The 21,627-nt window shown below is 39.0% G+C and overlaps 1 long non-coding RNA gene across 1 annotated transcript; it reads left to right on the top strand.

Moving 5' to 3' along the window:
* Nucleotides 1-4,827: 4,827 nt before the first annotated feature.
* LOC143273150 (uncharacterized) lies at nucleotides 4,828-21,017 on the top strand. Its single transcript, XR_013051060.1, has 3 exons — nucleotides 4,828-4,996; nucleotides 14,281-14,371; nucleotides 18,441-21,017. It is a non-coding gene; the product is annotated as an uncharacterized LOC143273150 (long non-coding RNA).
* The last annotated feature ends 610 nt before the right edge of the window (nucleotides 21,018-21,627 follow it).

Here is a 21,627-nt window from a genome sequence, read left to right as displayed (position 1 = left end):
CAGCACTCCACTCTAGAGACTGTTGCTTTTTCAGAGCAGTCGATACTTTTCACTCTTACTTTTTAATATATTTTTTAGTATTCCTCCCTTTTTGTGTTAGAGTATCCACTATTTATTTTGGCACCCAGTTCAGTCTATTTCTTGTAGTTCAGCTTGCAAATTGTTTCTTAATGTCATAGGCTTTTCTTCTCTTCCTCCTTCCTTACTGTGTGGTCAGTGAATACATATATCGGTATCCATGGATATATATCCCTGTATTACTTCCTGATTCAGCAAAGTTGGGATTGCTTCATTTTCTTGGTTTGATTTTGGTGCCCTATTCTGAATTTCAAGGGACTTAAGGAAGAAAGATTGCATGGTCTGTCACATAGCTTCATTTTGTTACAAATATGGTTTTGTACAAATAAGCAAGTCTGAAGATAAGTAATCTTTTTGGATTCCTGGTTCCTGATTAGAACTAATAATTTATATGTTCTATCAGTGGATTTCAATATGGGAAAACTTCTGAAGTCATCAGAGGTATAAGTGGCATGGTAGAAGAGAGTCAAGACAATGAGTACTTTACAGCACTTGTTATAATATGGGCTTCCATGCAGTGGGCACAAAGTTGAGCTGGGAATTTCTGTTCTCAAGGACCTTACTGAGAGAGAGGCCAATTGAGAAGTGGAGTTGCATAAGACCTTAATAAAAGCTTTGCAAATACATGTAAACATACATGCACAATCTCTAACATTCTGTATTAAAATAGCAGCAAATTAAAGAGGAGAAAAAAGTTTACAACATAACCTGGTCTTTTTGATCCAAGCAGAACTATGCAAACAGCTTTGAATAAATGTGTCCACTTAATGACAATTATCAACTCTACCTTTAATCTTTCCTTATATCTAAGAAGTACTCACTTTTATTTCATTTAAGACATATTTTCATCCTCTTTTAACTTGAGGGAAAGGAAAAGAGAATTAAGATGTCAGTGATACCTAGCATGAACACAGTATGACACTGTGGTGGTATATTGTGTACCATAATAAAGCTTGCCTTGAGGATCAGAGGACAGAGCCAGCCGCTAGATTAGACATTGAGGACACCCTTAATCCTATCACTTGGGAGACAGAGATCCATCTAGATCTCTGAGTTCAAGACCACACTGGAAACAGAGCCAAGCAGTGCTGGCACACACCTTGAATCCCAGTACTGGGAAACACATGCCTTTAATCCCAGGAAGTGATGTCTGGATAGAGAAGGGTATAAAAGGTGTGAGGAAACAGAAACTCACTCTCTTTAGACTGGCGATTTTATAGAGGTAAGAACTAGTGGCTGGTTGTTCTGCTTCTCTGATCTTTCAGCTATCTGGCTTTGGGTTTCTTTTATTAAAAAACCATCTAAGATTCGAACAACATGACACTGTTTCTAAAGTATTTGGATAAACTCCCACAACTCTTCATAGTATGTATTGCTGTCTCTGATGTGATCTGCCCAAAGTCAACAAGGAAATGCTAGTCAGTATTTACCAGCTCAGTCACTCCAGAACTCACAGTGGCTCCACCACATCTATGCCAAAGGAAACTCAGAATTAGAGTTCAACTACATGAAGATGCACATAGCTAGGCCTAGAGAAACAGTTCCGTGACTACAATGCTTGCTATAGAATGAGGACCTGAGTTCAGAATCCCAGCACTCATGCTAAAGTCATGCATTGTGGCACATGTATGTAACCTCAGCACTTGCTGGCCAGCCAGTCCATATGAAACCGAGAGTTCAGACTCAAGGAAAGACCTTGTCTCAAAACATAAGTGGATTAAATTAAAGTGGATACTAATAAAGGAAAGACCCCAATGCCCACCTCTGGCCTACACACACACACACACACACACACACACACACACACACACACACACACACACACACCCCACACACACACACACAATGTAGATAGGGTTTAACTAGCCCCTGAGTCTAGCTGCTCCGCCCTACAGTGAGGAAAGTAAGATCTGAAGAAGTTTGACAGTGCCAGAATTCATTCTGCTTGAACACCAGGGATTAGAATAGTTATTTTGCTTAAACTTATTTTTTTTAATTTTTGAGAATTCCAGACGTGATTATTGTATTTACATCATTTACCTTTTTTTCTCTCTCCTCCAGTTCTTTCCATGACATCTACTACCTTTCAAATTCATGACCTCCTTTTCTTTAATTATTATTATTTATTATTATTGTGTGTGTTTCTGTGTGTGTCTCTGTGTGTGTCCTATTAGCCCATTTAGTGTTGCTCCAATGGAGATGGAGAAGGCTGATTCTCTCCCCTCGGCAGCCATTAATTTCCTACAGCTGTCCATTTAGGGATGAAGCCTGTGAGTGTTCCCTGATCCACATTAAGATGTCAACTGGTGCTGTCATTATGCAAGTCTTGTTTTGTATTCACATTGTTGAGATTTTATGTGTAAAACTTTCCTGTCATGGATAGAAGATCCTATTCCATAGTAGACATAGGTACTCTGGCTCTTAGAGACTTTCTGCCTCCACTTCCATGATGTTCCTTGAGTTTTAGATGTATCAGTCGGAGTTCAGCACCCCATAGACACCTGGCCAGTTGTGAATTCCTGTATTAATCTCTATCTGCTGCAGAAATGAACTTCCTTGATGAGGAGTGAGAGCTATAATTACCTGTAGCTACAAGAATTCTCATACTCAGGAAAGAGTCCTGCTTCCAGGTCAGTTCTATCCAGAATCCTCTGAGTTCAGTCTGAAATGTGTGGTGTCTTCAAAATCTCACTTTCAAGTTCCAGGAAGCAACCAAGTACACTGTCTATAGCCTGTAGTTTTGAGGCTACTGGAGGACAAACAACAAGGTCTCTCTCTCTCTCTCTCTCTCTCTCTCTCTCTCTCTCTCTCTCTCTCTCTCTCTCTCTCTCTCTCTCTTTCTCTCTCTCCCCTATCTCTCTTCCCCCCTCCTCTCTTCTTTCTCTTTCCCTTTGTCCCTCTCTCCCTCTTCTCTCTCAGAAAAGTTTATAATATGGTATACTCTTTCTAAAAGTAAAGGAATGGATTCCATTCCATCAGTTCTTAAACACAGTTATTAGGATCAAAAATATTCTAGGAGGGGTTTTACTTACTGGATGGAAGTTCAGATTTGAAGATCTAAATGTTCTCCTCCTGAATAATGGTAAATATTTTCCCATTATTTTCTTTTCAACTAAACTACATGATTAGGTCATTTTCCCTTTTCCTTCAGTATTTTATTTCTGATAATTGCTCACATTTCTCCCAAGTTGTAGGTTTTCTAAAGTTCAGGTTCTCTAACCTTGAAGCAGAATCCAAGAGTCTGAGAAGAGGAGAAATTAACTCAAGAGAGAAGCAGCTGGACATCCTGTCTCCCTCTTCCACTCCTGTTATCCTAACTCCCCCAGTCGCCTCCTCCCTTCCCTTCCTCTTCTTCAATCTTCCCTTCTCCTTTGGAGCATGCACTTCCTCTTTCACGTACAACCACCACACACAGACATGTACACACATTCATACACACTCACACAAGCACACACACTCACATGTGCATCATCACATACACACACACAGACAAGTACACACACACACACACACACACACACACACACACACACACACACCACAGTGTCTTTAGTCTTTTCATGGTTAAAATTATAAAATCAACAAAGTATGGAGATAAGCACAATGCAGATATGCTGGGTGGTGAACTTTCCCACTCGTTATTCAAACATTCAGTTATCTCCTATCTATTGTCTTCTTAGCCAATTGTTCTCATGCAAATATAAGAAAGCAGAAATTGCATAATATAAGTTTCCTTCCTTATTCTTAAGGTTTTTTCTTTAATACAACTTAAATTGATAATATTGAGTTTTAAACTATTAAGTTTATATCTTAATCTTGTCTCCTAAATGTGAAATTGCATCTATAATTCCAAGGTCATTACACTCATTTTTATCATTAGATATCAGAATTATGAATGGAACATGTTTTTATTTTTAAGCCTAAGTCAATAATTTTTGAAATTTTTTTTAAATTAATAAATAAGTAGCAAGTAATATAAATGAAAAATCATCTTTTATTTGATGGATTTTACTTTTAATTATCATAAGATTTCTTGCTGTTAATCACACAAACCTTGCCCCGGCATGTTAAAGTAAAAGTTTCTGTCTTCCTTTGGCCTTGTTCCACAGAGCTCAAGGGTTAGCTCTCTCCGCAGTTCAGTTTCTAGTATGAAGACCTTTGTTGTTTGCATACATGCATGTTTGTGTACACAAACACAGAATTACACTTTACTTAATACTCTCCAGTTTTCTTTTTTGAATTTAGCAATGGAATTTTTTGATGTTGTTGCTAAATACAGATTTACTCATTCATGCCAGTGAGTACATAGGATTCTGTCTTATGGATATAACGTAACTTACTGTATCTGGTTTTCAGTATTCACTATGACAGATCACAATGAAACATCCTTGTTCATGTATGATTGTAACAAAAATATCTTCACGAGTCATCCAGAAAGTCCGACAAACTAGTTGTCTGAGACTAAAATCACTCAAAGTTAAGCTGTTTTTCTCACAGTCGGACATATCTGAGGAGAAGAAAATGCACAGCGTGGCTTTTAGTACAGTAGGCTACAGTTGACCTCAGGCCACAGCGATCAATGCATCCTCGTATATTCTCAACACGGAGAGAGCCCGTTTGGCTACAGGCTCAGATTCACAGTTCATGTTTACAAAGGGAGGGGATGTAACAGCTCAAAGGGTAGTGCTAGAAGCAGCAAACACAGCAAAGGGCATCTGGGGTAAGACTGGAGAGAAAAGACAGAGGGGCGATCTTAGTTTGCTTTCTGTTGCTGTGAAAAAACATTCTGACCACAAGCTACTTGGTGCAGAAATGGGTCACGTGGCTTACAGCTTACAGTTCATCAATTAAGGAAGTCAGGACTGGAACTCAAAGCAGGAACCTGGAGACAGGAACTGAGCAGAGCATGAAGGAACAGGTACATACTTTACTGGCTTGCTCCCCATAGCTTGTTCAGTCTGCTTGCTTGTCTTTTTTCATTTCATTTCATTTCTTTTCTTTTCTTTTCTTTTCTTTTCTTTTCTTTTCTTTTCTTTTCTTTTCTTTTCTTTTCTTTTCTTTTCTTTTCTTTTTTCTTTTCCTTTCTCCTTCCTTCCTTCCTTTCTTAACTTTTATTGATTCTTTATGGATTTCACTTCATGCATTCTGATCGCACTTGTCTCCCCTCCCCTCACATCTGCCCTCTGCCCTTGTAACTCCTCCACCCAAATCAAAACCAAATTTAAAGGAAAAAAAACAAAAAACAAACAAAATAAAAAGCAGCAATAACAAAAAAAAAAAAAGTGGGAGAAGAATCTTGTCGCGGACTCTGTGGTGTGGTCCAGTGAGCCACAAAGTTTACCCTTCAGTCCATTCATCTTCACACGCAAGTGTGCGTTACTGAGTCATGGTCTGGCTCAAGGCCTCTGGTCTCTGCTGCACCACCTGTAATGGGCTCTCACGGGGGCTCCTCTTGCATATCCTGTTATTGTCCTGTGTCATGGAGGTCCTGCTGTTTTGGATCTGGAGGTTTGTACCCTTCACATGCTCTAACAGTTCATAGATGTTGGGGTGGGCCAACTCATAACCATGATGCTGGGCCTTGGTGGTAGCTAGGTTGGTCATCCAGCCAGCTATCCCTCAACATCACCACCAGAGTGAGCTCCCTAGCACTGTCCCAGCTAGCTCGCCAAATGAAACAGGCAGCAAGGGGTGGAAGGGGGAGGGCGTCTTTCCCTCATCCCTGCTTCAGCATAGTAGACAAGGGAGTGAGGGGCAGCTCTGTTTCTCTCACACCCTCATCAGCCTGCTTTCTTAGAGCACCAAGGACTACCAGCCTGGAGATGGCCCCAACTGCAGTGGGCTGGCCTCTCCCCATCAATCATTAATCAAGAAATACCCCACCACCACCAATGGGCTTTCTTGCAGCTGAATCTTTTAAATGCATTTTGTTCAAGAGGTTCCCTTCTAATAGATGACTCTAGCTTGAGACAAGTTGCCAAAAAGTAACCAGAACAGGGAGGGGGTGGATTTCCAATATTCCTAAACAATTACATAACTCAAGGTCATGGCTAAAACTTGAAGCATGTTTTCTGTCTTTTTATGACTATGCCCCTCTAAGTTGCAGCAACTATCAATTCTTCTGACTATTAAACTGCTGTGGGGAGCCTATTAGCAAGTGCTACCCAAGCATAGCCAGTGCACAGTGTCCTAGACAGGTAATAGCTTAGTCACTGGAGTACACTTAGTCTCCTGAAACTGCATGTCTATACCGGTGAGGAATGCCCCCTTAATTTCAGGTTCCCTTTACTCCCAAAATGTATGTATCTCATACATTTTGTATGTATCTCATTGGTACTCATGAGAGTTCAGCTGAAATTAGAGTGCCCAGCTCTGTGCTAAGTACCTTTGGGGACTTACCCTATGAACCTCCACAAAAGAACTATGAAATCGATACTATTACTACCTGCAACATGAAGGCTCAGATAGGTCACTTTGTTCATCAGTGACCAAAGAAGAACTTATGATCTAAAGGCTTTAAATACACCCTATATCCTATGTGTTTAATCACAAGGGGATACGGTTTATTTTATTCTGAATGTTCAAGAAAGAAGTATGTTGGTTAACAATACGACATTAATTCATAGAAATTATAGTAGAATGATGCAATTTCCAGTTTGCCAGTTAATGTGATCCTGAGTTTATTAAAGGAAAAATATTGGCAAAGAAGCCATGAAGTACCAAATAGGAGAAAAACATCAGGCCTTGAAAATGTTTGAGATCTTGCTAGAAGTCCTAAAGGAATACCTGGTAAGACCAATGTATCACAGTTAAAGCCTTTGAACAATTATGGAGAATAAGACAAATACATGATAAATGATAAAAGAAAGATACAAATATGGATTTCAGGTTCAAAGATAATGGTTCATACAAAATTTGCATATAAGAATATATAATTTACCTGAGCAAGATTCTGGAACTTGGTCATTTCAAAAGAGTTCTTATTTGAATATAAACCCCAAATTTCTCACAGAACTATGGATTTCAAGAGGTAAATCCCCTCTCCCACCCCCATGGCACTGCTAAACAACCTGCTGTTTTAGAAAGATGCTTAGCAGATGCCATCACAAGAAGGGCAACCTCGGAGAGAAACACGGATTTGACTGACACGTGGACCCGTAAAGGACTTTTTCTTTTTCGCTTACTGGATTGTGACATTGAAATAAGATTTCTCCTTTCCCTTCCTTTCCCTCCCCCTCACTCTCTCTCCCCCTCTCTCTTTTCCTCTCTCTCTCCCTCCCCCACTCATTGTTGTTATTCTGTTTTTGTTTGTTTGTTTGTTTTGGGTTTTTGTTTGTTTGTTTTTGTGTGTTTTTTTTTTTGGTTTTTCAAGACAGGGTTTTTCTGTGTAGTTTTGGGGCCTGTCCTGGATCTCGCGTTATAGCCCATTCTGGCCTGGTCTTGAATTTCTGACCCTCCTGCTTCAGCTCCCAAATTCTGGGGCACATAACACTGAAACAGGCCTGTAAAGAAGACTGGACAACCCCATCCAAGGACTGAGGAATCTGGATGCAGACATCCACGGCTAGGCCCGTGTGGAGCTCCGGGAGTCCAATTAGCGAGAAAGAGAAGGGTTTATATGAGCGAGAATTGTTGAAACCAAGGTTGGATAAAGCACAGGGACAAATAGCCAAATGAATGGAAACACATAAACTATGAACCAATGGCTGAGGGGCCCCCAACTGGATCAAGCCCTCTGAATAGATCTCTGAAGTATTCGAAGGCCACCTGGCCAAACATCCTAATTGTCATGCTAGAAACCCCATCCAATGACTGAGGGAACCGGATGCAGAGATCCACAGGCCCCAGGTGGAGCTCCAGGAGTCCAATTGGTGAGAAAGAGGAGGGTTTGTATGAGTGAGAATTGTTGAGACCAAGGTTGGATAAAGCACAGGGACAAGTATACAAACGAAAGGAAACACATGAACTGTGAACCAATAGCTGAGGAGCCCCCAACTGGATCAGGCCCTCCGGATAAATAAGACAGTTGATTAGCTTGATCTGCTTGGGAGGCATCCAGACAGTGGGACCGGGTCCTGTCCTCAGTGCATGAACTGGCAGTTTGGAACCTGGGGCTTATACAGGGACACTTGGCTCAGCCTGGGAGGAGGGGACTGGACCTGCCTGGACTGTATCTACCAGGTTGAACTCAATCCTCCAGGGAGTCTTTGCCCTGGAGGAGATGGGAATGGGGGGTGGGCTGGGAGGAAGGTGGGGGCAGAGGGGGGAGAACAAGGGAATCCGTGGCTGATATGTAAAATTAAATTTAATAAATAAATTTTTTAAAAAAGAAGACTGGACAAATGAAGTCTCGAGCATAACATTTAAAAATGTGAGGAATGGGATGAGTTTCCTGGATGTGAGACTCCAGTAATAACAGTAAATGGCAGCAAGAGTAGTTTAGCTGATTTTGCTCTTAATTCTGCTAAGAATAAGAACAAGTCAAACAACACAACGTCCATATCTATTATTATTCTAAAACAAATAAAATTTAAAGTTTCATAGTAACCAAGTCGTTATTTTAAAGCAATGTTTCTCAACCTGTGGGCTGAAACCCTGGGGGGCAAATGACCTTTTCACAGGGATCACCCAAGACCATCAGAAAACACAGGTGCTTACATTACGATTCATAACAGTAGCAAAATTACGGTTATGAAGTAGCAATGAAAATAATTTTATGGTTGGAGCTGACCACAGCATGAGGAATTGTATTAAAGTGTCTCAGCATTAGGAAGGTAGGTTGAGAATCACTACTTTAAAGTTACATATCCCGTTTAGTTTAATTGATTCATCACATTCAATTGTTACAAAATAGATTTAAAAGGACTATTTTGATCATAAAAATCTCATTTAATGAATTGATAGGCTCAAAAAGCAAAAACAAAACAAAACACTATTTCATAATCCAAGTGCATTCTATTGCTGGTAGAAAAGCCTGGGGATACTAACAGGAAAGGAACATTTTAATGTAAGGGACATCCTAATACAAAGCCGTTCAGATTGAGCCTCTCCAGAGTCTCATGGAGAACTCGGCTCTCATGCTCCATATCAGCAGAGGGCTCACTGAAGCCGAAGCCCTGGGGCTTAACAAACTCCTCCAAGAATTATGCTCTAAATTAGCTCGTGTTCTCTCCATTGTCTGTTAGGATTTTATAGCCAGACCTTGAAATTAAAAGCCATCTATTACATGCTCTGTCGATATTTTATGCAGTATTTTAAGAAGGAAGAACTCCAAGCTTAAGTTTCTCGTTGGCTCTTTGCCTCTGAAAACACCTGTGGGCAGGAAGGTGTGACTGGTTCTCACCTGACAGGGAGAATGCAAAATGTTCTCTCTACTCAAGAAGACAGGCCCGGACTGGTCCTGAAAGGTGAAATGCATTGCCAACATTTTAACACACACTCTTGCCTTACCAGGTGATTCTTGTCTAGCTTAGATATTTAGTAAAAGTAACTATTTGCATGTGCGAAGCAGCTTCAGTAGCTCCCTTCCGGTTGTGAGCTTTGATGTGTAGGATTTCGCAGCTACCAGAGACAGTATTCCACAGGAGAGATAAGGATTAAAAGAGATACAATGCCAGATTTCCAACAGTATTGATTTGTCTGCCCCCCCCCCCCTCCAACACACACACACTGTAAGCATCACAGGGCTGTAACGGGAGAGTGAAGACTGGAGCACACAACACCAGGATTAAGACAGGAACGAAGCAGGTTGTCAGAAAACTGGAAGCCTTCCCCACCATGTCACATGGACTAAGCGGGATTCCGGAAAAGGCCACAAAGGCCACGGCAGAGTGGAAGAGGAGAGGCAAGACTAGCCGATGGCAGCCCTTTCCCCAACGCGTTAGCTCGCTCCATTCTTAGAGCACTTTCCTTGACCTCATAAAATGTCTCTATTGTTATGTCTAGCTATGTGACCTTGGCACAGTCCCTGGTCCTGGGATATAAGTATCAAAGCCAGTGCTCCCAGGCCTCAGATCTGCACCAAAAGTGAAAATATCTTATTCTTCCTCAACCCTGCGTCTGCACCTGTTGCCCTGACTCTTACCAGACTCAAGCAACTACTTGACTAGAATTAGCAGTTCCCGGAGCTTTCATTTACTACAAAGCAATCTTCTGTGAAGAGGAGGAGATGGGCAGAGATTCCCATATCTTACTCTGGCCTCTGCACCTGTTACAAACGGTGAGTGTATGCACATGTAGGGTAGAGCTATCTGCTGGTTTCCTCACAGGAGCTGGTCAGCCAGCTCACTCATCTATTTAGCATCCCAATAACACCACATAAAACAGAATGCACCAACTCAAAGGTTCTTGTGTCAAATGGTAGGATGAAATGAGTCTACAGCTTTGTGAGATTTGTCAAGTAGTTTGTTTTCAGTGATACTGATATCTTGAAGAGTGATTATGCATCATCATGTTCACATTTTTTAAATTTTCAAATATATCTTACCTAGTTTTTAAAAATTTCATACATGTACGTAACATGCTTTGATTGTATCCACTCCCACTCTCCCTTCCCAAAAGGAAGAGGAAGATTTATATCCCAGAAGGATCTATACCCCTGGCCACGTGTTCCCTTTTCATATCCTCTGTTTTTAACTCACTGAGTCCAGTTAGTGGTGCCAGCACATGCGTGAGTGTGGGACCATCCACTGAAGTATGGACAGCCTATCAAGGGCTACACAAAAACACCAGATGGTCTTAAGGAAAACTTAAGTATATGGAGGCCAGGAACTTAAGGATAACTTTTTAAGTGTTAGAGAAAAAAAAAAAAACTCATGCAAGTTATACACATAAAAAATGTGTTCCCATTAATAGAAAAACATAAAATTTATTTCAAATTGTTTCTTTGTCTTAACCTATTTTTCTTATGAGAAGTGATCTTTAGGCTCAGATTCTATGAATGAGACTGTTCCTCCTGAGGTCCTATGCAAAAGGCTATCCAGTGATATTCACAACTATCTAAGAAAGGAACTTGAACAGCTGAAGTTCTAAATGAATATATGTTTGCTGTGTTAATAAAAAGCATCACAACAGCCTCATATCATGTGTGAGAGAGACAACTCAGAACTGAGAAACAAAAACAATGAGGCAGTTATAGAGCTAGAAAGAAATTATAATTTTCCAGAAGAGACCGGGTTACTACATGGACAATCCCATCTAAACCAGCCGTCTGGTGACCCTTCTGCAGAATAGAAATGCACCTATGTGGCCAACACTTAGCAAAGACTTTACAAGTCACTTACTTGCACACTATCAGAAAAAAAAATGTTTAATAATACTTTTTCTTTCAAACAGCTTCTACTTTTACCCTTCTATAATCATTATAATTGCTCCCTGTCCACGTTGCCTTTAGCTTGTCCAGAAAACGTCTTTAATATCCTCATTGTGAAAGATTTAGATCTTTCCCCTTGCTCCCTAGGATGCTGTCAGTTCCACAGATCCATTATTAAATGAACGCTGTGACCCCATTTCCTTTTTTTTTTTTTCATTTTCAAAGGAAGACTAGCCTGGGCTTTATTAGCATTTTAAATCTATTTTTCCATAGGGATAAAAGATACCCACAATCAACTAAACTTTTCCCTGTGATATTAAAATCACTAGGTGGTCCTCAATTCCCTGTCTTTATATACTTCTTTCATGTTAGGAACTTCAGATATATTTTCAAGTTGGCTATCCCCCAAGGAGAACTTAGGTTGGCTCAAACTACTTGTACCTGACAATTCAAAAAGAAAGAAAGAAAATCATAATTCAATTTACTGTTCAAAACAGAAAGCATGTTAAAGTATTACATGGCTTTCTTCACTCTGCACTACACTTTTCACTACATAGAAAAGAGTCAAGACCAAAAATACATATCATGGAAGAATTATAGAAGTAAGCAAATCCCCAAATACACATGGTGCTGGACAGCTGAATCAACTAGAACCTGGGGACCTGAAATGCAACACCACAGAATCAACTCATACAGTAGACAAGAGGGTTCTACACAGTTTGGCACAGATGAACCATTGGCAATTTTCAGACAAACAGATAGTCACACGCACCAGGGGTCTCCAAATGAAAAAGAAGGTGTCTTAAAGCTGTGGCCACTAGAAAACCTGGGAATATATAACTTACCAGGTCATTAGGTTCAAATTCACATGAAAGATTTTTCTTGATGGAGTTCACACAAGATTTACCAACACTGGTTCAATTTCCTTTTTAATCCACCCACACATTATTCATTGAGATCACTCCTAATAATAAATAAGTGTTTTATTGGATATTATACTGTTATTTATATTCTAATTCCATTTGTTTATACATGTCATACATCAAGGAATTTTCTAATACCAGATGACAGAGGATCAGCATAGCAAACATAAAGTTCTATTGTCCCCAAATTGCCTTAGTCTGAATTGAATGGAGTTTTAATACCAAAGTGAATTTACTTTTCTTTCTTTTCAATATTCTCCTTTAGAAGCAAGATAAGAAAACATGTACTTTTTCAATCTGGTACTAATAAATAAAAGGCTTTGTTACCAAACATTAAATAAAACCCTACTGCCCCTCTTGAAATCTACTCTTTAAAACATGTATAAAAGTAGATCTCCTAATAGAAAAAAATCACTTTCAAAAACAATTTATACATTCACATGTTAATTTATGTATTCATGTTTATTATATATTCATATGTACATTTATATAGCATATGCTAATTTTTCAGATTAAAATTTCTGCTTAGAGGATACACTAGCTGAAAATCCAGTAAAAGATGATTCCTAGTAACAAAAATACATTGGGTTCACTGAAACCTGGGCCCAAAGACTAGCTTTCTCATGTAGTAAGCTTAAGCTATGGGAAATTTAATCATCTTGAGTTTTATCATATAAAAATGAAGACAACAGTGTGTTTTGTGAGGCTCTTATAATGATTACTATAGCACCAATTATAGGGCTTAGTCATAGAGCACAGAGATTAAAGTACAAAATCAAGAGTTAGGCAGTGTAGGTTCAAATCCCCACCCTGCTTTTTATAAGTTGTAAACTTAGGCAAGTCCCTCAAACATCTCTTTGCTGTTTCCCCATCTGTAAAATGGGAGTACACAGAGTATGAGAAGTGTTGAGTAACACACGCCAGTTGTTAAACAGTATATTTGGCTAGTGCCCAACAGAGAACACAGAATACACAAATGCAACAGAAATGAGACATAGAAGAGATCAAATGTGAGCAGAAATCCATGTCCAGTGTCCCCATACCAAGAGAGCTGGCATTAGCTGAAACAGCTGTGCCATGGTGACAATATTCGGAAGCTCCTTCCCTTAAAGATACCCCTGGCCAGAACTTGAAGAATTTTTCAACTCAATCATAATTCTGTGTCCCTTTCATATATACGGTGGCCAAATATGAAAGCTTGAATCTTCTCTCTCTGGTAACACAAGGAATTGAATCCAGAGCCTCATACTACTAGGCAGGTGCCCAACCACTGAAGCCTAGCCCTTGAGGTGTCTAAATCCCTCATTCAAACCATGTGCACTCTATCAATAATCATTTCTCTTATTTATCTATATTTTCTACATACATTCTTCTCTCCCACAATATTATCAGCTTTTAAAAATATTTTTAAAAAGCTAAAATCTTGCCGGGGTGGTAGGGGGTGGTGGTGGTGGTGGTGGTGGTGGTGGTGGTGGTGGTGGTGGTGGTGGTGGTGGTGGTGGTGGCACAAGCCTTTAATCCCAGCACTCGGGAGGCAGAGGCACATGGATCTTTGTGAGTTTGAGGCCAGCCTGGTCTACAGAGCAAGATCCAGGAAAGGCTCAAAGCTACACAGAGAAACCCTGTCTCGAAAAACCAAAAGCTAAAATCTTGTTAGTTTTCAGGGAAACATAATATGTATGTAAACATATACAAATAAATTTTTAAAAATCTTACAATCTAGGATCCTGAGGATATAATTCCTACAGATAAGAATCTTATCAACCAGTATGATAAAGGACACAGAGTGAGATGGGGGAATCAAATATACAGGGTCTTTTTCCAAAGTGTGCTGCATTTTTTGTGGTGAGATTTTTAAAATTCCACTGGAGAAAAATATTAGAAACTTGGGGACAAGATGTTGATAGAGTGGTTTTGGAGATATTTTAGCTCCTATGTGAGATGTACTACGTTTAATGTCCTCTCCAGCTTTTCTGCAAAGGGGGAAGACAGAAGGACCTGAAGGAAAGACTCCTGACTGCCACAGGGCACCCATTAATCACTGGATTCTGGAAAGATGGTAAGTTTTAATGGCATTGATTATGTGTTATTTCTCTTGACAATATTTGACCCAACTCAAGATGGGTGTTATTAAACATAAATGTCTTTCATCCTAAATGATAATTTTTATTGAAAATATTTTCAAAACCTATAATTTATTCAATCACATCCATATTAAAAAAAATCAGTGCTCTACTCAGGCCTTTAGTTCCAATTTATATGAGTGCAACCTAGAAGATAGTCTTTTGTGTTTAAACTTAGGTAAAATTTAAAGGCGTCCTAATTATTCCAAAATTATAAATAATGCACTTTTGTTGTATATATAATCACAATACAAATAAGATACATAAAGCAATACATAATTGCTACTGGAAGAACTAGGAAATAGAAATGAAAAGGCTGAATGGGTATTTCTTTCCCTTACAACACTTTTCTTCTAGTATATCTTTGGTAACCATTGCATGTTTGCTCTTGCAGCTGTGTTCATTCTTGTGGGGTTTGACGGTTGCTGATGTTGTCTCCCTTTTGTTCATCATACTTTCACTTTTGGTATAAAAAAGATACACATTGGGAAAGCTTCTCCCTATTTATTGTGAATCACTGATTTTCCTTTCTTGGCATCAGCCATGTCTTTACTTGATTTCTGTATGCATTGTGATTTAGCTTTTTACATTCTAATGTTTCCTCAAACTGAAGTAAATACTCATTGTTTTCTAAGAATTCAAATGCTAGTATTTTATTTTCCATTTTCAAGTGCATTTTATCTCATTGATCTGCCACAACTACTTCTGGAGGTATTAAAGTAATCATTAGTATCTCTATTTTAAATAATGTTCAGGCCAATTGGTGTCAAAGCAAAAACACAAGTTAGTAACATGTAGACTAATGCCCCTCCCACAGTGAGTAGCCAGGGATGTCTTAGGAATCCTTTGTGAGCCTATCAATAGAACAATAGATTTTTTTTGTTGTTGTTGTTGTTGTTGTTAGCACTCAATAGAGAATTTTCTTATCTCCTTATAGAATTCAAATCACATAATTATAAAATAATCTCACATTTTATAATCCAGTTATTAACAACTAATTGAGAGAATACTTAAATGTGGATTTTCTATCATAGTGTGTTTTGAGAGATTAGCAAAGTATTTGTTGAATAGAGAAGTTCATGGGTCCACATTAAAAAGAGGCTTTAATATAGCACCTTCTATAGAATGCTGGTCATATCCACACATATGCATGATTGGTTTTGTAACTATTTATGTAATATATGCTCTTTTAATTGTACAGTAAATTCCATGAAAAGATACAGTAAGTCAATCCTTTTTATCCTAATTCTTAGAATCTGATACTGTGGTACCTAATATTCAATATATAATTGTTTAATTAATTGATTAACAGATAAAAAATATTTAAGTACTTTAGAACCAAGATGCAGTCTCTGGGTGTGCATTCATATTTACAAATCCAATTCAAATTTGTGTTTTGTCTCTTTTACCCATTTGGTATTAATTTGATAAATAAGTTATTTTAACTATTTTCTAAAAACTTCTTAACCATACTATTCGTACTGTAAATAGTCACTTGTGATTTTCATGTACTTGGCATATCTTCAAGTTCAGACTTCATGTTGTGAAAAAGTCCTCATTCCTGGCTCTGAAATCAGCATGAACACAGAATTCATAGCAGATGGAGCAATCAGAGATCAAGTCTCAGGAATTTGTTCATCACCCAACCCTGAGACCTTCGGATCCGTGGAAAGTAGTGGGAAGACATGAGAGGGAAGTCCTAGTTAGACATTTCACTCTTAAGTTTTCTTCAGAGTATTTTCTGAAAACATCATCAAGGTTTTACTATATTAAAAAACAGTTATAAGTAGTATTCCCCAAAAATCAATGGTTAGGTTATGGAAAACCAAAATGATCGAAGTTTCCTCCAAAATGGAGAAGGCAGTGCAGGGGTACAAAGGAAGCATATTTGATAACAGAATTATTTGCTCCCACTTCAGGAAAAAAAAAAAAAGACAACTGAAGCAGTATCAGAAGCATGCATAAAAGGCCCAAGAGACTCTTATGAATATTACAGAAATGGACAGTCCTGCCAAATTAAATGTAATAGTCTGGAGGAGACTTTCTGTATATATTAGCTCCAATTCTGTGACCCTTCCAAAGAAAATGGGACCTCAAGAAAAACTCCAATTATCTTCTCTGAGCCTAAGGCACATTGAAGTCCCAGTGACCACTAGAGTGGCTTATAATGCAAAAGTAATCTGGTGACACCAGATAGAACTTTCTCATCATCCTGCATTTTCCTCTATCAAAGGAAAGGGAAGAAAAATGCCTGAATATGATACAGCCTTAACAACAAAAAAAAAAAAATCCAGCATCCAGGAAATGCTGTTTCCTTTTCCCCAACTGCCACTGTCCAGCAAAGAATCAACTGGAGAGGCAGGTGTTTCCTGGGAATAGGAGATCTGGGAGTTTGTTCTCAGAACATGAACAGGAGGATTAAATCTAAGGGCATGCATGTGTCTGTCTTGTCTTCTTGTCATTCTTTCATCTCTCTCCTGTCAAGGATTCAATAGAAGAAAAGGAGTCCTCTAATGTTCCAATTGCCACAGTTCCTTGGGTACCAGGAAATGTGTTTGTGGAGGATCAGCTCATATCTGTGAGCATCAAGCAGATGTTTCACACAATGGATAACTCTCACTTCAACCCAGGCTACAGTCAGCAAAGTTAAGAGAAAACTTGGTCTTCTTCATTGGTCAGAACTCACTCTAGAGCAGATTCCTCATTGGAAGGCAAATAAGTTTGAGAAAAGGCTCGGTAGACCAAACATCATCTCATGAGCCACCTCACAAGGAGAGTACTGAAGCAATCTGCATATCTACAGATAATATAATTCCTGCACACAGCTTTATTTGTCACTTTTTCTTCTGTGACAAAATACTTGAAAAGAAGCAACCTGAGGAAAGTAGGGCGTGTTTGGCTCACAGTATGAAAGCATATTCGTCATGGCAGAGAAGGCATGGGGGAGCTGTTCACTCTGCATCCAAGAAAGAGTGCAAAATGCTGGTACCCAGCTTGCTTTCTCCTCTCCCTCAGTTGAGGACCCCAGCTCAGGGGATTTTTTTTCATTTCCTACATTAATAGTGCCTCTTCTCTCCTCAATTTAACCTTTGTGGAAACAACCTAATAGATACACACCAGAGCTGTATTTTCATGACCCCAAACCCAGCCAGGCTGACAATGAAGATTAACCTTCACAATTAACAAGGTGTTTTGACCCATGACTTCCAAACCACGGTCTCCTTAGGTAAGGCTCTTCTAAGACACTATTTGGTTAGTGTGCTGTTAGCAATTAGAAGAAATTAAGTAACTTCTTGAAGGATTTGAAAGATGGTTTTCCTTGACACTCAGAGTCAAGGCTTAGTTCTAAGTCACTGAGCAAGTGTTACTAACACTGACTCCCAATATCTGAAATAACTTGTACCACTGTGAAGAATAAATGTAATCTAAACAAAGGCATCTGCCAGGGCCTAGAACAGGCAGCTTCCAGGTCAAGGCCAGGTTAGCCTTGATCCCACAACCCCTCTGCTTCAGTCTTCTGGTGGCTAGGACTACTTGTATATGCCACCAAGCTTAGCTAACCAAGTCAATGGTTTTTTTTTGGTTGTTTTACTTTTTCTTTGAATGTGAACTTTTAAATTAAAAAATTTCCAAATATAAGGGGGGGATTTTATCTCAGAAAATATAGATTATTTCTTTCAGGACTGCCCCTTACAGGTTCGTTGTCAACATTTGTTTGATTTTTTCTGTTATAAAATTTTTATCTTGTGGTAGTGAGAATTAGACTCAGGTCTTGTGTATCCTAGGTAAATGATTTACACTCTAAGTTCCATCTTTGACCTCTAATATCCTTTCATCTTAGACATCTCTATTCTTTTTTTTAAAGTTACAGTTCTTTATTAAAATAATACTTAATACTTAATTAAATAATAATAATATATATAGGGCATTTTTACTACAAATACTACTTCTTCTGACCATGCAAATTTAAGGGTATACTAACTTTAATACCCATTTACAATGCAGAAAATTGAAGTTTGAGACCATACTACCTTTGGAATTCCTGGGAATGGAAGAAGATCAACGAATACGTGGAAGAAGCAGCATTCCAGATGTCCACAAATTCCAAATCCTACCCATGACAGGCCTTCCAAAGAAGCCTTAGGATTACATAGGAAGTTTTTCTTCAACATGAAATATTAGATGCAACATTCTTGCCAGCCTAATTTTACTGAGTTAAGAATATGCCATTCATAAAGGTATGCTTCTGACATCTTGGTTAATATAAAGATAGCACTGTGTTTGGGTGTAGGGGATTTTAATTACTATAATTAACATCTGTGGATCATCCATATTCTAACCACAAAATATTAGGGCTAAAAGAAAGAGGTGCATCCCATAACATTTGTGTTTGCCAAAATGAGGAAATGAAGACTTAGAAGGTGCTGCCTCCTTGTCACCATCTTTTGTGTGGATTCGTCACTCTAGAATTTATATCTACAGGCTCATCTGTATTATTTCAATAGCATCATATTCATGAATGTCACTACTTCAAAACTTTAGCTTTGCTTGCTGTTCTACACATGTATTGTGTGAAAAGCATGGCTATTCTTTTGTCAAAGTGGTACTATTAATAATTAACTCAGATTCTGGTTTTATATGTGATCACCAAGGCAGGCAGCAAGCCAAGACAGAGACAGTGAAGAAGTACAGTGATCTAGGATGAAAAGAAAGCCTAGGTGCGGAAGTGTCTCACTGAGTTTAAAGAGAAAATTCTAAATCTAATAAAGACACCATAGTTATCCTTTATAGTTACCCTTGGGTACAAAATGAGGAATGAGGGTGGAAAGTGTTTGGCAGAAGAGAATCAAAACAATCCCCTTTCCCACCAACAAACAGAAGAGCTCAGAACTCTTCAGTTTTGCCTGGTTGGGAAGATTTCAGTTACCCACACTGAATCTTAGGGTAAGAAGCCAATGTCCACATTGCAAACTGAAAGTCAGAAATAAAAGCTCCAAAGAGAAACAAGAAGGTCTTTGAAACAGCATTAGAGGATACAGCCAGTTGACCTGCATGCACACCCAGTCCACAATCTCCTTCCCTTCATTCGTCAGAGCACTGGAAATGTGGAGCTGAAGAAAGGCACCTGGGTCCTCCTGGCTTAAGAATTGGGTGATGAAGGGGAAATTCATTATTTCTGTTTCAGTCTTAAAATACAACTAGGATCCAGCTCAAGAGTTCATATGGGGAAGCTGTTATGCATTACTCGGGGTAATTCTTTATGTACATTTCTCTGGTATGCATTACTCGGGGTCATTCTTTATGTACATTTCTCTGGTATGCATTACTCGGGGTCATTCTTTATGTACATTTCTCTGGTATGGAGTTTCAGTGTCGGCAGATGGCTCATTATTATTCACTTTACCTTAGATTTCTCCTCTCCTCCCACTCCTGTTGAGTGTCCTCGTCACCACTCATAATCCTCAATTGTTTCTACACACTGCCCCCTCCCCAATTTATTTACTCTAGCAGAACAAACATCTTCATAAAGTGTCATGGATTGCTTTTAGCCCTGTGGTCTGCAAAAGTAAATGTCATTACGGGCTGTCATCCCCAAGGTTTGAAAGTACAGTTTTGCAGAAATGGACTTCTAATAATTCAGTCCAAAATGTCATTCTTCAGAGATTTTCTCTATCCTCTGAGCAGGTATGCCTCTTTCATTCCCTGGCTCATTTCACTCTTCAATTCTCGGGTGTTCTACTGTTACAAGTAAACACAGTCTGTCTGCTAAGGCCAGAAAGGGCAAACATGGCAGACCCAACATGACACTGCACTTCCTCTTTTGCTCTCTTTGTAAAAAGGAGCTAGTTAGCCAATCATATAAAGATGAAAAGAGAAAGCTGAAAGACCCTTCGGAAATCAAAGAGGCAAATTCACCTAAACACCCAAAGCATTGAACAATTTATTACAGGGAAAAACATCTTCTCCCACTTTGGCAAAAGGAAGCAGCTGGCATGCAGATATGGAATTGTTGGAAATGATCACATCACCATTAAACTCTCCCCAGATAGTACCTTAAAGATGTCTGACATCTGAAACAGAAGCTAAATGTTTGGCACATGTGTCTCTGTAGATGTAACCAACTGTCTTATTAAATAAGAAACACAGAGCCAATGCAAAGAAGAAAGCCAAGAGATCAGAGCTAAGAGCCTTATCTGCCTGCTGCAGCTAGCCTCTTCAGCCAAGAGACCTCTCTGAAAGAGAGCTACTTCCTGTCTGTTTGTCTTTATATAGACTTTCTGTTCTGCCTTCTCCTTGGTTGTAAACCCAACCACATGACTGCCTCATCACTGCCTGTCTGAACAGACCTCCAAGTCTTCTATGGTTGGTATTGAGATTAAAGGCATGTATCTCCAATGCTGGCTGTATCCTTGAACACACAGAGGGCTACCTAGTTCTGCCTACCAAGTGCTGGGATTAACGGAATGCACCACCAACGCCCAGCTTTTGCTATGGCTCTAATAGCTCTGACCCCCGGGGCAACTTTGTTTATTAACATACAATTAAAATCATTTTTCAGTACAAATAAAATATCACCATATGTCTCAGTCTCAATGTTTCAGTCTCTTTCGCCATCAGGATAGGAAGATGTTTTTGCCCATAGTCAAGTCTGAAGACATCTTTCTAGAAGTCTGCCTGAACCACTCTGAGACACACGAGAAGGGGATGAGTGCAAATGGGTGCCCCTCAGTGGACAGCAACAGACCATGGCTTGAAACATGCTTCATACAAAAGGTGAGTTTGTAAGCAAGAGAGAAAAGCTCTTCTTTCCAAGGTGCAAAGCCATCAGCTTAGATCATTGCTGCCTGTCTTATACACAGAAAAGAATGAACTCGTTGGTAGTGAATTCCAACTTCAACTTCCCCATTCCTCTTCCAATTTCAATAGAATTGAGATTACCAAGACAATCTTGTACAATGAGAAAGAAAGAGAAAAGTGAAGGCTAAAAATCATCTATCCATATATTATTGAATGCAAAAGTACATGAGAAGAGGAACTAAAAGAAGACACAGGAATATGAAATGTGAACTGAAAATGTAGAGAGAAATGAATCAAGCCAATCCCCAGAATTAGTGAAATATCCATTGTCTATAATATACTGTCATAGCTGCAATCTTTCTCTTATCAAGAAGAAACAGTGCTTTTGTGCCAC

Source organism: Peromyscus maniculatus, chromosome 5 (assembly GCF_049852395.1).
Source record: "Peromyscus maniculatus bairdii isolate BWxNUB_F1_BW_parent chromosome 5, HU_Pman_BW_mat_3.1, whole genome shotgun sequence".
In the NCBI taxonomy this organism is placed as follows: domain Eukaryota; kingdom Metazoa; phylum Chordata; class Mammalia; order Rodentia; family Cricetidae; genus Peromyscus; species Peromyscus maniculatus.
Note: the sequence above shows the minus strand (reverse complement) of the source record. Positions and strands in the feature narration are given on the sequence as shown.